We start from the raw sequence: 16950 nt of genomic DNA, 5'->3' as shown, positions 1-16950 counted from the left end.
TATGTTTATTGTCCGTATGTTTTAAACTTTGAACATTAAAAACATTATTTCAGGGAAGCGTATGCTACAGTACATTGCTTTACCGCACATTGCACGTGGGCGTTTTCATATTGATGTTGAGAGCGGATGCAAACATTCCCAGGCCGTTTTGGACGTCGGGAATATCATCCGGCATTTCCGTACTAATCATCCTTTGGAAACGTATGAGCACGGCTTATTCAAGGATGATAAAATTACACAGAAGAAACCAAGAGTCATCACCAATAGTCAGGTCGCTGTATCAATTGTTCAATAATTCAATTATTAAGTTTGTGATTATGATTAAACTAATTTACGAGAAATATCATTTATTATAATAAGCCTATTAAACCATATAAATTAAATTAATGAAATTTCAATAAATTATATGAATTAAATACTATGATGGCTGCTGTGGTTTGGCATGAACTGGTCTAGGTCAGTCGGTTGCTTGTCGAATCCCAGAAATTTATTATTGAATATTGCATCTGAGTTCAACGTAATGAAAATATCAATACAAGTTACTGACACTGATACAGTAGCGTAGCTACGGGGGTGCGGTTGGTGCGGTCCGCACCAGGCCCACCACTCAAGGGGGCCCCAAAGTCTTGCGAACACCGAACCGGTCAACATGATCATCTGAACTCAACCTCATGTATTTGTGCTCGCCACTCTGCTCTCGTGATCCATACGGACAGAGTAAACATGATACTAGGGTGGGGCTTATTTTCAAAAATGTTTCCGGGACCTGCTTTCCCATGCAAAAAACTCCTTGGGGTTTAGTAAGCAACATGTAAAAAATTGGTTAAATTTCATTAAAGTCTAGAGGTGGCGCAGAGGGTCTAAAGGTCATATTTGAAACGAAAGCAATTTTTCAACAAGTGCCTGTATAAGTGAACACGCCGGGTCCTCGAATATATTCTTACAACAGACATCATTGTTCCTCCGTTTGATAAAAAAAATGCTTTCGTTTCAGGCCCTCTGCACCACCTGTAGACCTTAATAAAATTTAACCATGTTAAATTTTTTACAAGTTGCTTATTGAACCCCAAGAAGGTCTTTTTGCCTGGGAAAACAGGTCTCGCAAACATTTTTGGAAATGAGCTCCACTGTTGGTACCCGGATAACTGTCCCATAATGAAAAACAACATGTTGAGAAAACGGCGATTTAATATTATCCGTGAATTTTAGGATTTCCAGCAAATACATCCAGAATCAATGACCATAACAGTTTCATGGCACCACAAGTTTATCGTTGAGAACAAAAAAGCATGGATATACGTTATACGTTATATAACTTGAAAAAAAGACAAAATGGGACAAAATATGCGGGTACATTTCAAAAGTACTCGCATATTTTGTCCCATCACATATAAATTCAACCAGCAATTGGCGGTATCATTGGCAACGTAGATTGTACTACAGGAAAACAAAATTAGTCTAGTTAATTAAATGACATACTTCTATATGCCTAAAATAATCAGATATACTCTAATCTGGAGCAAAATTATATGTTTGCAGTTTGTACCACTATGCAGTGGGACTGTAATGCGGGTACTTTCAATATGGAACAAAAACAACTTGGTATTTTTTCCATGTTTTTCCATACAAAAGTATCAATTTTAATTTTTTTCCAGAAAATATGATAACAATTAAGTTGATTCCCGATGATAACTCAAAAGTGACCAAAATCAGTATGGGACAGTTATGCGGGTACCGGCAGTCCAGCCCACTCTTGTATACTGGAGTGTGCTAAGAAGTTAATGGAAATACATAAATTTTTAACCGATAAGCGAGAATAAATTGAGTAATGTGATCTAAAGTATGCAGAAGAAAAGTGTACTGAACTAGAAATTGGCCCAAAACCCTAAAAACGTGTTCGTCGAAAAAAAAAAGCCAGGTGAAGAGGAAAGGAAATTGCCACAAGATCTCAACAGATTAATGAACTCGCAGAGGAATACGGCTTTTTAACACCCGACATTATTTTGGATTCATTTAGGTGGAGCAATAGAGCTATTAAATTTTATTCATAGGTATAAATTGTTCGATTCATTACCAAACGTAAAATTCGCTCTCAGATTTTTTTAACGATGGCAATTAGTACTGCAGTTTGCGAAAAAAGTTTCTATAAGTTAAAGTTGATCAAGAGCTATTTGAGGTCAACAATGAATAACTTAAGATTAACAAACCCTGCCATTTTATCAATTGAACGTGAAATCACTGATTCCACTGATTTTAAATCTGAAATTTCTGATTTTGCCAATCAAAAAACTCGGAAAGTGAGTATCTCAATCAACCTAATTTTTGATTTGGCGGAAAACGGAATAAATAAGTAGAAAAATCTATTTTTTTGTTTGTCTCAATTCCTTTTAAGAAAAAAATCTGCCCATTCATTTTCATGGGGGCCCCCATTTTTGTTACCGCACCAGGCCCACCAAACCATAGCTACGCCACTGCACTGATATTCATATTCATTTCCGTGAAGATGTAAATGATTTTCAACTTTGAAAATATACAAACGAATAAGAACTTTGACAAAAAAATGAATATCAACAAATGTGTTCATCGAAAATCAATATTTCAATCTCTCTAGTGACCGTTGTCTAGCTACAATTTATGTTTGTGTATAGAACAGATATTCGATGCAAAGGTTGGCTTGATATCAGTCTGTTTGAATCTCTAGGTGGTGATTCTTCTCAGCACTGGTAGTAAGATTCACAATTTTCTACTTCACTGCTCAAACGGCCAACTCAAATCTACCTCAGCGAATGTGAACATGTTTTACATCATAGTCTCATAGCCATTTGCCCCACGTTACGTGGCTGCTATCCTCACATAAACAATTTACCAAAAGACTATTAGGTTTAAAAAAAATAATGAGGAACTACAATCATATAGGCTGACAGACACTTCAAAACATGTCATAAAACTCATTATGTGCAGCTTTTATTATTTATTCCTCTGTTAGGTATATGAAATTGGACACCATACTCAAAGCTGAAAACATTGTATGTTGGATATTACTTCTACCTTTCATCTAACCAAAGAGAATCCGTCGAATTCATATTTCTTTTGAATTAGAGGAAGGCGGGGTTAGAACGCCCCCTTAAACAAAAGAGGCTCTTCTATTCAATACCCGCAACTTAAAATTAAGTACTGAAATATTTTTGTTTATTTTTCAGCTTTTTCTTTCAATTTTATAATACATTGAAAATTTGCAAATATTTTTCATGCGGGGCAAGCCCGCCCACCTGCGGGGTAAAGGCCCAGTTGCACACACGGCGTAATGACGCCTTCTCCAAATAAATTACGATGTATTTTGCGGTGAGAACAGTAAATGGACATTATTTTTTATTGTAACCATAAGAAACATGGCATTTTTACTGTAAACTTACAAACATTTTTGTTATTACCATGTTTTACAACGTTTTTTGTTGTTGTATCTAACACCGACAATAGTTTTACCATGATAAACATTGTCAGTGACTTCTAAATGTATGAGAAAAGTGTCTGAAAAAATGCTGTTAAGATACATAACAACCCCCCTTTTTCATGGTAAAAATAAAATGTTTTTTAATGTTCTGGTCCAGGGCTGCTGAATATCACTTCGTTGCATTCGTATTCATTCATTATTGCCGAAGCACAACAACACGTGGCAACAGTGTATTCACTCAGCAATGGAAACAACGCCTATAGTGAACTGAACTGTTATGAGTGGCTTGTGGGCGATGAATAGTTATTAAAACGTAATATGATTACCTTCGTGTTTGATTCGTATTGGCTACGATTTACTCAAGTCATCCGAAGCGATATTGAGCGATCCGATGGGAATACATCGTTTCAGAAGCCTTTGTGACTCAGATCAATGCCGATGAATATTCACCGTGAATGGTATTACCAATCGCAATGATGCTTCGGTGCGAATCAAAACGAAAAATGAAAATTGCCGAGGAAGAAGCTTATACTGCCGTGGGCTAGGATTTTGACGTAAGCGCCAAAAGCACAAAATCGCTACAGATCTAAATCGTTTGCAAATTAACAGAAGCGCTTTATTACGCAAACTAATCTGATAGAATCTGAGTAAATATGATAAAAAACATACCCCATTGCTTTAACACGTTTATTTATGTAAACGCATTGAGTTTTAATGCCAACGTCACTTCTCTTGCAAAACAGCAAAACCATTTCAAAGTTTTGCACTAAAAGTGACGTTGGTACGCCTGAATAGTCTAGTTTGCCATGCGTACTGGTCGGTAGCCAGCGGCAAGGATATAAATAAAATTATGCACTCCACAAGCATGATACACTATCGTATTCGTGCCTCAACGTCACTTCTATGTAAAGTGGCGCTAGCGTCACTTCTTATTTTTGATATTTCTCAGTTATTTATCAAAATTTTTGGAAACGGCAACAAGAATCTTGAGGGTTTTTTTATATTATAGTAATATGTAAAAAAATGAAATTTGAATATATATATATATATATATATATATATATATATATATATATATATATATATATATATATATATATATATATATATATATATATATATATATATGTATATTATATATATATATTTATTATATATATATATATATATATATATATATATATATATATATATATATATATATATATATATATATATATATATATATATATATATATATATATTATATATATATATATATATATATATATATATATATATATATATACATATATATATATATATATATATATATATATATATATATATATATATATATATATATATATATATATATATATATATATATATATATATATATACATATATATATATATATATATATATATATATATATATATATATATATATATATATATATATATATATATATATATATATATATATATATATATATATATATATATATATATATATATATATATATATATATATATATATATATGACTATGTCCGGCGGGTTATCAAATTGTTCCGTTTAAATAAATAGAAAAGATTTTTACTTTTGAGAAAGGGTTTCTTCTTTTGATTTTTTTTTTAAATGTTTTCAAGCGACACAAAGAAACACATTTGTTTTTATTTGAACGTAACTTAAGAGTTAAGAAAAAAATATCAACAAAAGAAACATACAAAATGGCGGACATATTCACAATTTCGTAATCATGCAATTCATGATCATTGTGAAAATCTGTCTGTCTACTATGCTATTGCTACTATGTAGCAATAGAAGTATTGAACATTGTAATTTTTTTTTTCTTAACTGTGGTAAAATTAATTGTCTTCCCGGTCAGAAGAGCACAACTAAAACATTACAAAATTCTATCAACGTGAGAAACAAATAACATATTTTGATACAATTTTGTATTTTTCCATATAATTTTGACTACAAAATTGAATCTGAATATATATATAAGTAACAAAACGTGTAATGAAGTAGTTCTGAAACAAGTCTAACTAACTTTTCGTTTTTATCAAAACCTGTTGTTTCTAACAACAATATACCATCTTATTTCGTTAGAAAGCTAATATGTTAGTAACAAATTTTAATATGTGTTTGATACTAGTAGAATCATTTCTGTTAAATTTCTGTTATTTTAACACCTAACGGGACCAAATTGAAAACACAGCCTGGAAGGTTTTTCCCGTAACAAACTAACAACTTCTGTTACATTTTTGTTTTATCTTTCTGATCGGGTTTGCAACAAATGTAAATTTGTATAAAAAACTTAAGTAATTGTTGTATACACTAAAGTCGCTTTTTACGCGAGGGATACGTGTCGCGTAAAAAAACCGCGTAAATTCCGGAATTCGCGTAAAAAACCCGCGTTAAAAAAACGCCTATGAAGCAACCTTAGTTTATTTATGCACGCCAACCCAGCACACAAGATTGTTAAAATATGCCATTTTGCGTTATTCTTAATCAACATTCATTTTCCTATGCCCAAACCTATCTTTAAGTGTATGCAAAAGATTATTTCGCTGTATCGCATTTTTCACCCCGAAAATGAAACTAAGAAAAACCACCTCCGAGCAATGAGAACACTTTGAAGAAAGCGCTATACCTTTTAAATAAAATCTGTTGGTTGCAAATTCGTTATTTCATCTCCAAGATAAATAAATTAACCCTCTAGTACCCAGTGCCGCCTTTAGACGGTCTTCAGTTGAACCTCTAAAAAGTTTCAATCAATACTTAAAAAATGTTTATAAAGTTTCAAAGTGATTTTTTCGAAGTCCGTCTGAAAATTAATTTGGGCACTAGAGGGTTAAAGCTGCAATTTAATTATTTACCGTATATTGCAAACATCGATTAAAAAATAATTTTTAAATATTTATGTAACCATATTTACCGAGTACAAGAATTATTAGTAAGCACACTAACTGTTCGGATATTTCAAAAATTTGGTTATTCGGATTGAAATATTCTTAAAAATTCTAGATAAATGAGACAGACCTCGCAAATTAAGCAAATGATTAGTTGTATTAATTTACAATTAATTAATTTACAACTAACACGGCGCTGCCATGCATCTTCAAAAACCGAGAAAAATATGAACAATATGTTCCCCGTCGTCAATCATAATAAATTCAACTAAATTTTGTATGATTTCCAACATTAATTGTTTTCTTAAGAAACTATGCTCGCTGTTTTATTGAATCCTCACGACATAGATACAAAAATAAAAGCTTTTTTGATCCCGGCCGTATGAACAAAAAAGTTTGTCCTGCTTGTCTCGTAGTATTTGCAGCGGCGAATAAAGCCAACGCTTTAAGGCCATGAACATACTAGCGCCGTAGGCTAATGTACAGCCCTAAGTAAAGCCCTGCCGCAGGTTAATGTACAGCTAACGCACGGCAAGGCGAACCGTCTCCGCAGTGCAAGACGCGCCAGTATATTTTCGGCCTAACTCATACGGCCTATTGTCTCATAGCACCAGCAAATGTATGAACAAGCTCAGAAATTCTGGTAAGCTTCAGTGAACGATTCGATGCGAATGCTATTTTGTCTTCGTCCCGATTTTATTTGCCATGATGAATCTATCAATGCCACGGTGAACCGATACAAATATTTACTGAGTTGCATCGATGTGATTTTGAACCGTATCCAATCGGCAAATAATGAGAAACAGCAGGAAAAAGGAAAGACACGAATCGATCGTTTCAGTTCATCCGAACACATGTACGCGCCCGATGAAGTATGCGTTCGTGTTACATTGACATTAGTCCACAGCGAACGGTTCACGAAGCGAATGAAGATTCAATGCAGGAATCAGGAGCCCTGGTTCTGGACAATGATAATTGATGTAAAAATGATGTATTTGCAATGAAAACAGTTGAATTATGGTAAAACTATGTACAATTACAGTAACTTTTAAGAGTTTTTTGATGTTATTTTTTTTTCCGAGGGCGATCACGCCTTCTATTTTGTATGGAGAAGGCGTCATTACGCCGTGTGTGTTACTCGGCCTTGAAATCGCCTACAATCTGTTAGGGGAACAAATATTTCCAAGGCCAAAACGATTGATTTGATCGGTATAGTGTCTTTGGCAAAGTTGTAGACAGTATTTTTTTCTTTTTAAAAAAATATACACTGTTAAAAACCTGAAAAAAGAGAAAAAATAAAGAAAAGTTCTAACATTTTTCATTTTTTAGCTATCCAAGTTCAAAACAATGTTTAAATAACTTTTTGTGGTTTCCATAATTAATAGATTCTTCAGAATTGGGGGTTTTCAAGATATTCGATTTATAATATACCTACCTTCAAGCTTAAAATGAATGCTCATTAAACTTGTCTGTATGATTTTTTTCACAGACTTATTGCATATAAAGTAATAAAAATAAAAAACCTAAATTAATCCACCTAGCGGTCAGACTCAGCCTTTCTCATTCAAACTTATTATTTGTAAACATAGATTTACATGAATGCTTAAATCCAAAAAGGTATATTCACTCTTTGGGTTCAAAAATATTGATGTTGTAATTAAAGTATGAAATATGAAATTTGACGTAATGTTAGTGCTTCTGAAATAGCGAAATATAAGAAATGACTCTTAATTTCGAACAATTTAATCACGAGCGATACCGGGAACGTTCAAATAGTACGATACCACATTTAAATCATGTTGAGGCCATATATATTGATCAAAGCAGCTATAGTGTTGAATAGTCTTTGAATTTCTTTTCTTTACAAAACTTTTGAACAGTATATAAAATTTTTATTAAGTTTGTTTTTTATAAGTTTGAGAGATGACTCGTTCGTATGACACTAGTTATGTTCAAATAAGTCGTGTAATACTTGAGATAATAGATTTTCGTTGTTTTACAAATTAAAACATAACGGTTGCTTAAGTTTGATTACAATCAAATGAAAAGGGAACGTATGGGGGAGCCAAACTTTGAAACCAAGTGTTCAGTCATAATTCATCAGTTAACCCTTAACTATCCCGTTCATTCGATATCAATATTGTTCAAATCTGTTGTGTAGTTTCTAAGATAATGAAGTTTAGTGATTTTCACATTTCGATACATTACAGACGAAGTTACATTCCGATTACAGCAAAATTCAACAGGGTGTTATGAGGCAACTAGACCTTTCGTTTGATACTAGTTCTGTGGAAATCGTGTCAACCATCTCTGAGAAAAGTGAGTGAGCCCAATTAGTCATCAGAATATGTTTCTTTTCATAGCTGGATTTCACATTTTTAAACATAACAGGAAAAGTAATGATCCGTTCGCAAAAAAAATCATTAGGGTCTTATGGGGCAACGAGACTTTCCATATGACACTGACTTTATGAAAATCGGTCCGGCCATCTCTGAGAAACATGAGTGAGATTAAACAGTCTCCAGAACACGTTTCTTTCTGTAATTTCTGAACCATATGTTCAATCTTCATAAAATTCAAAAGTTGAGGGTCTTTAGGTAGACCGTTCATTTGAAACCAATTTTGTTCAAATCGGTTGTGTAGTTTCTGAGATATTGATGTTTCGTGATTTTTACATTTTGATACATAACCTCTAAACTAGAAATCAGATTACAACAAAATTCAATAGGGTCTTATAGGGCAACTAGATCTTTCATTTGCAATTGATTTCATTGAAATCGATTCAGCCATCTCTGAGAAAATCGAGTGAGATTGGGAGAGCGTTACACACACACATGCAAAAAATGCTCAGCTCGTCGAACTGAGTCGAGTGGTATACGACATTCGGCCCTTTTGAGCACTTTCATACCTTTAGTTTTTGCAGTGATTGCTATACCTTTCTAGGAGAAAGGCAAAAAGTGAAATGATATAAATGACTTTTAATTCCAACTTAAATCCTGAGCAAGGCCGCAAACATTTAAATAGTACAATATTAAATTTAAATGATGTTGAGGCCACATATTTTGATCGTAGCTATAGTTTTAAACAGTCTGCGGGTTTAGTTTCTTTCTATAACTTTCAAACCACATGTTTAAACATTATGAAATTCATTGTTTAAGGGTTTGAAAGCCCATTTATTCAAATTCAACTATGTTCATAGCCTCTAAGATATAAGAGCGTTTTTCACATTCTGACGCAGCGCCAAAACTAAAAGTTTGATTACAATGAAATTCAATAGCAACCTAAGCGGCAAATAGACCCTTCATTTGACACCAAGATAGAAAGAATCGGTCAAACCATCTCTGAGAAAAATGAGTGCGAAAGAAAAGTGCACACATACACGTACACACCCACACACAAACATATACACCTATACATGCATATATGCAGAAAATGCTCGATTCGTCGAACTGAGTTGAGTAGTATATGACATTCGGCCATTTCAATCATTTTTCTACCTTTTAATTAGCCAGTGATCGTTAGGAGAAAGTCATTATGTTTACTTTCATTATGTGATTTCACATTTTTATGAACAACGGACAAAGTTACAATTCGATTGCAATGAAAATCAATAGCAACCTATGGGGCAGCTAGACCTTTCATTTGACACTAATTTTGTGAAAATCGGTTCAGCCATCACTGAGAAAAATGAGTGAGTTTAAACAACCTCAGGATAACTTTTCTTTACATAACTTTTGAACCATATGTTCAATCATAACGAAATTTAAAAGTTAAGGGTTCTGGGGACAGTCAAATCATTTGAAACCAGTTTTATTGAAATCGGTTGTGTGGTTTCTGAGATATTGATGTTTCGTGATTTTTATATTTTGATACATAACCTCTAAACCAAAAATCCGATTACAATGAAATTCAATAGCAACCTATGGCGCAACTAAACCTTTCATTTGCAATTAATTTTATGAAAATCGGTCCAGCCATCTCTGAGAAAAGTGAGTGAGAAAAAAAAGTTGCACATACACACACACACACACACATACACACATACATACATACATACAGAAAATGCTCAGTTCGTCGAAAGAAGTCGAGTTGTATATGACATTCGGCCATTGGGACCACTTTTATACCTTCGGTTTTTCCAGTGATTGCTATACCTTTCTAGGAGAAAGGCAAAAAGTGGAAGAGGTTGTTTATAAAAAACGACCGCAAGGTTAACGTAGAATTACGACAGCCTGTCTTATGTCAATAATTTTTTGCAATAGCTTTGGAAATACACTCGATTAGGGTTAATCATTTTAATGGTGTGAAGCGATATATTTATCCGTATATGTTTCGTATATTATTTTTGCTTTAAAGGAATGGAATGGGATAACTGGAAAAATAGGTGTGACTAAATTATTTCCAGTTATACCATTCTACAACGTTCGAAAAAAAATACATCTCATTCATTCTGGCTTAGAGCGATCATTTGATAAGCTCTAGGGGTGTGCGAAACTGGCTTTTCTGGTTTCGAAACGAAACGAAACGAAATTAACCCTTAATTTCGGTTTCGCCAAATTAGTCGAAACGAAATCAAGGTGGATTTCGAGTTCTCGAGACGAAACGAAATTGGTCTCTAAATTTCGCGAAATTTCGCGAAAATTCGAAAAATAAAATAAATGTTTCTGAAACATAGCATTACAATGATTTGTAACGTTGGAGCGTACGCTAACGAAGTACCCTTCAGTAGCTGATCGCAAGATGCTTACCTGGTCGACGAAGAGTAACGTAGGTTCTCATGTATTGATGAACCGACAATGACGAGAAAATCAAAAATGTTGTAAAACCTTTGGAGGGCAACTTTTTTTTGAATTTTTTAACACTGTTTAGTCAGACTAGACTAAGTGACATCTTTATCAATTCGAGGAAAACAAAATTTAAGCTAACTATTCTGTAAACTTTGAAGTTTTCAATATTTTTGCACATTTTTTAATATAACTTAAAATTACTTATTAACTGAGCAGTTCCACAAAAAATGTCCCAGTTTCAATATTTTTTGTCATTTTAGATTTGGCCTAAACTTTGCATAAACGTTTCTATAGGCTGAGAAGCTATTTAAAATGCTATTTTGGGAGGGTTATTGTGATTATAAATACTTTCAGAGCCAAAAGTTTTTTGATCAGTGTGACGTCTCTGGAAAAGTTTTAGACAGTAATTTTATCTTTCCGATAAAAAAAACTCTAATAAATTCATATTTTTTAATGTAAAAGAAACATCAAAAATAATATAAAAGAGCTTATTTTTCAAAAATCTTTTTTTTTTGCGTGAAAATTACAAAAAAATTACCGAAGCGATGAAGAAGTCAAAAAAAAGGTATATTTTAAAAAAAATTTACAACATGGACGAGGGAAATTTTTTTCTAAGCCTAAAAGTCACACCTTCTATTCCCGTTCATTTTCGCATCCTCGCAAACTGCATACATTGCCCGCTTTACTAAACTTAAAATGTAAGTTATATGACAAAAATGAAATTAGTTCGTAAAGTAAATTTACAACATGTTTATTTTTGGAAGGACAATATTATTATCTACAACTTTGCCAAAGGCACTATGCCAATCTAACCAACTGTTCCGATTTTAAAAATATTTTAATTACCCACAGAGTGTTTGGAGATTAAAATATTTTTTTCAGTTAAATCGATTTGTTTGACTGGCATAACTAGTGTCTCTGGTAAGGTTGTAGAAAATAATTTTGTCCTAAAAAAATATGCCCTGTGAGTTTCTGCGACACGAAAAATAATAAAATGCATTTGGGACCATTCCCAAACTACGTGGTCATATTTTGATCCCTTTTTTATCCCCTACTCCCCCGTGGTCTTTCGTGGTCTTTTGTTTTGTGATCTTATTCTGCAAATATATGTACAATAAAGTATGAAAAATTTATAAAAAAAAATTAAGGTTCAAGAAAACTGATTATTAGGTTTAAATTAGTTTATTTGACACGGCACGATACATTTTCTGTTTTACTGAGCCAAGTACAATTCGTATTAATTCTACGTTAGCAGGGAAAAGAGGGAGGCCTTTTTTTTATTCTCGCGGCCGACTACGAGCTAGTGGGGATTTAAGGTGAGAGGAGGGGAGATACAATTTTGACTTAAAACTATTTTGGAACTTTGTTTTTCAACTGGTAGAGCAATTGTATTCTTGTTTGTTGTGGGTTCAAAATATTTGTGTAAGCATAGATGCGGGCTCTTCGTTTCCGTGTCTTCAGCATAGCGTATTTGTATCCTTAATCTGACAAATAGACAAACAAAATTTTAAATTTTAATGTCAGCGTTTTTCAGAAAGCAGTATAGCTGTGTCATGTACTGGAGATCACCGCTTCCCAGAATGTCTCTAACGGGTACGTTCGGTTGTTTTTCTCGGGCCCGAAGGGAATCTATAAGCTCGGACCTAACACCACAGAATTCGGCACACGACCAAACAACATGCTCGATGTCTTGGTAGCCATCGCCACAAACGCAGTGATTACTGTCTACAAGCCCTATACGAAAGAGATGCGTGTTTAACGTGTAGTGATTGGACATAAGTCTAGACATCACGCGAATGAAGTCCCGACCTACATCCAACCCCTTGAACCATGCTTTCGTCGATACCTTAGGAAAAATGGAATGTAGCCACCGTCCCAGTTCATCTGAGTTCCATGATGATTGCCAACTGTTGAGTGTTCTCTGACGCAAAATGCTATAAAATTCATCATAAGCAATTGGTCTACTATAAATATCGCCATCAATAGCACCCACCTTAGCTAAAGCGTCAGCCTTTTCATTGCCCGGAATGGAACAATGAGAAGGGACCCACGCTAAGGTAACCCGGTAATTTTTATCTGTTAAAGTACTTAAAAACCGCCGTATTTTCCCCAGGAAATACGGGGTGTGCTTCACAGTCTTCATCGATCGCAGAGCCTCAATTGAACTGAGACTGTCTGTGAAGATGAAGTAGTGGTCTATGGGCAGGGTTTCGATGATCCCAAGAGAGTACTGAATAGCGGCAAGTTCTGCGACGTACACGGAAGCAGGAGCATCGAGTTTGTAGGAGGCGGTAAAATTTTCGTGAAAAACACCGAAGCCAGTGGACTCATCTAGATTAGATCCGTCAGTGTAAATCATTTTATCACAACTAACATGTTTAAACTTATTGGAAAAAATCTTAGGGATCTCTTGCGGTCGCAATTGATCCGGGATACCAATAATATCTTCTTTCATGGTGGTGTCGAAGAATATAGCATTATTAGAAGTATCTAAAAGTACGACATTGGAGGAATCGTATGAAAAAGGATTAATATCTTGAGCCATGTAGTCAAAACATAAAGTCATAAATCTGGTTTGGGATTGAAGGTCGACCAACCTCTCGAAATTTTCAATTACTAATGGGTTCATAACTGTGCATCGAATTAGCAACCGATAAGAGAGATTCCAAAAGCGATGTTTCAACGGAAGAATACCCGCTAGCACTTCAAGACTCATCGTATGGGTCGACTGCATGCAACCTAAGACGATACGCAAACAACGATATTGTATTCGTTCCAGTTTGATCAAATGTGTGTTTGCTGCGGAGCGGAAGCAGAAACACCCGTACTCAAGAACTGATAATATCGTTGTTTGGTATAACCTTAGAAGGTCTCCTGGGTGGGCTCCCCACCAGGTTCCGGTAATCGTATGAAGAAAATTAATCCTCTGTTGGCATTTTCGTGTCAGATACTATGACAAGCCCAGGTGCATTTAGAGTCGAACCAGACCCCGAGATATTTAGCGACTAAAACCTAGGTGATTGTTTTACCCGTTAGTAGGAGCTGCAGCTGAGCTGGGTTATGCTTCCTAGAAAAAACGACCAGCTCAGTTTTCTCCAGAGAGAGTTCGATAACCAGCTTAAGAGCCCATTCAGACAAATTGTCTAAGGTATCTTGCAATGGTCCTTGCAGATCGTTAGCCTCGCTTCCAGTAATGGATACAACGCTATCGTCTGCAAGTTGCCGTAGCGTGCATGAATTTGCAAGACATTTATCGATGTCATTGACGTAAAAATTATATAAGAGAGGGCTTAAACATGAGCCCTGGGGAAGGCGCTTGTAACTAATTCGGGAAGTTGTCGAATCGCCATGTGAGAAATACATATGCTTTTCTGACAACAAATTGAGCAAAAAGTTATTCAAATTTGGTGAAAGTCCCTGCGAATGAAGTTTCGCGCTTAAAACTTCTACAGAGACAGAGTCAAAAGCCCCCTTAATATCCAAGAACGCAGAAGCCATTTGCTCTTTTCGAGCAAAGGCGAGATGAATTTCAGTAGAAAGCAACGCTAGGCAATCGTTCGTCCCTTTGCCCCGGCGAAAGCCAAATTGAGTATCTGAAAGTAAACCATTTGTTTCTACCCATTTGTCTAACCGTAAGAGGATCATTTTCTCCATTAATTTCCGGAGGCAATAGAGCATAGCAATCGGCCTATAAGAATTGTGGTCAGAGGCAGGTTTTCCGGGTTTTTGAATAGCAATGACTTTTACCTCCCTCCAGTCGTGCGGAACAATGTTTAGCTCAAGAAACTTGTTGAACAAGTCCAACAAGCGTCTTTTTGCAGAGTCGGGTAGATTCTTCAACAAGTTGAATTTGATTCTATCCAACCCTGGAGCTTTATTGTTGCACGAGAGGAGAGCCATCGAAAATGGAGGCTCTTCCGTAGCTACTAAAAACGTATCGCGAAAGGTTTTCTGTTCCGGTACAGAGTCCGGGCAGACCTTTTTGGCAAAATCGAGTATCCAGCGGCCTGAATATTCCTCGCTCTCATTAGAAACGTTACGATTCCGCATGCGTCTGGCCGTGTCCCAAAGAGTGCTCATCGCTGTTTCCCTTGACAACGCGTTTACAAACCGCCGCCAGTATCCACATTTTTTCGCTTTAATTAAACTCTACATCTGTCTATCCAGTACATCGTTCTTTCTGGGCAGATCAAGAGTACCGTGTTTTCGGTAGGCCAAATACAGCGAGGACCTTTGCGCGTACAGTTCCGAGCACTCTTTGTCCCACCACTTGTTGGGAGGACGCTGTCTAATCGTTACCCCGGGTATCGGTTTCGTCTGAGCTTGAGTCGCGGCGTCGATGATCAAGCCAGAAAGGAACGCGTATTCTTCCTCCGGAGGAAGTTCCTCGTGAGACTCGATGGATTCCGCTATAATCGTCTCATATGACTTCCAATCAATATTACGAGTAAGGTCGTATGAAATATTGATTGGGTCCGGGGGAGTTGAACCATTAGCAATTGAGGTAACGATTGGACGGTGTTCACTACCGTGGGGATCATTGATTACTTTCCACCGGCAATCTAACGCTAGTGATGTCGAGCAAAGGGATAGGTCAAGCACGCTTTCACGAGCTGGAGGATTAGGTACACGTGTCGCTTCCCCAGTATTCAAAAGTGTCATATTGAAGTCATTGATTAAGGAACAGATTAACGAAGATCGGTTGTCGTCGTACAGCGACCCCAATTGCGAACAGTGAGAGTTAAAATCTCCCATTATCAGAAAAGGGGCGGGAAGCAATTCTGCTATATCAGAAAGTTGCTTCTGTTCAATCCGCGCGGCTGGAGGTATATATAGTGAAGCAAGGCAAAGGTCCTTTCCATTCATATTGGTTTGAATGGCAACAACTTCAATACTCGAGATCGAGGGGAGGCCGATTCTGAAGAAGGAATAGCACTTTTTAATCCCTAAAAGTACCCCTCCACCGTGTGAGTCTCGATCTCGACGAATAATGTTAAAATCGTGGAAATTGAGTTGATCGTTTGAATTGAGAAAGGTTTCGAAGAGCGCGAATGCGTCACAATTGTATGTATTTATCAAATGAGAAAATAAATCGAATTTGGGGATGATACTTCTGCAATTCCACTGTAATACAGTGATAAAATTCCTAACCTCTTTCGCCGTATTAGTCATCGAAAGATATAATAGCTGAAATGAGGGGCCAAGTTGCTGCTAGTTGCTTCAAAAAGGTTTTCGCTGTAGAAAGAAGGGCAAGAAGAATATTTTGTAGGGGATCTGGTATGTTGAATGTTTTAACTATCCAGTCCACAATATCAGAAAATTTTATGAACCCTGTTTCTTTTTTATCTTCTGATCGAAAAATGGGTGCACGAGGGTTTTTTGGTGCCCCAGGAAGCGGTGGGTACTCCTGGTTTGATTTGAAATTAAAACCGAGAGGAACATGCTTCGGTTTTTCTTCACCGCTTCCTTTTTGTGTTGGCTTATTGGTCATTCCGCTAGGGGTTATCTTGCGGCCTTTGCGAGAAAGATTAGGAGAGTTGATCATTCTCCTCTTCCTAGATCCTTCTGGCATGGCATAAGAACACCCTTCGACGGGATCGTCAGAGGTACCCTCATCGGTTGGCAAAAAGGAAAAAATGTTTCCTGTCGAGGGTGGCTCAGCCCTCTTAAGCATTTCTGCAAAAGAGCGCTTTGATCGTTCCTTGAGGGAACGCTTAATTTTTTCCTCGCGCTGTTTGTACGCGGGACACGCCGAAAGGTCATGCCGAGTTCCCTCGCAGTAAAGACACTTTTCAGTATCCTCACTGCAAG

The sequence above is a fragment of the Wyeomyia smithii genome, chromosome 2, assembly GCF_029784165.1.
Source record: "Wyeomyia smithii strain HCP4-BCI-WySm-NY-G18 chromosome 2, ASM2978416v1, whole genome shotgun sequence".
In the NCBI taxonomy this organism is placed as follows: Eukaryota; Metazoa; Arthropoda; class Insecta; order Diptera; family Culicidae; genus Wyeomyia; species Wyeomyia smithii.
The sequence above is the reverse complement of the archived record's forward strand: the minus strand, read 5'-3'. Positions refer to the sequence as shown.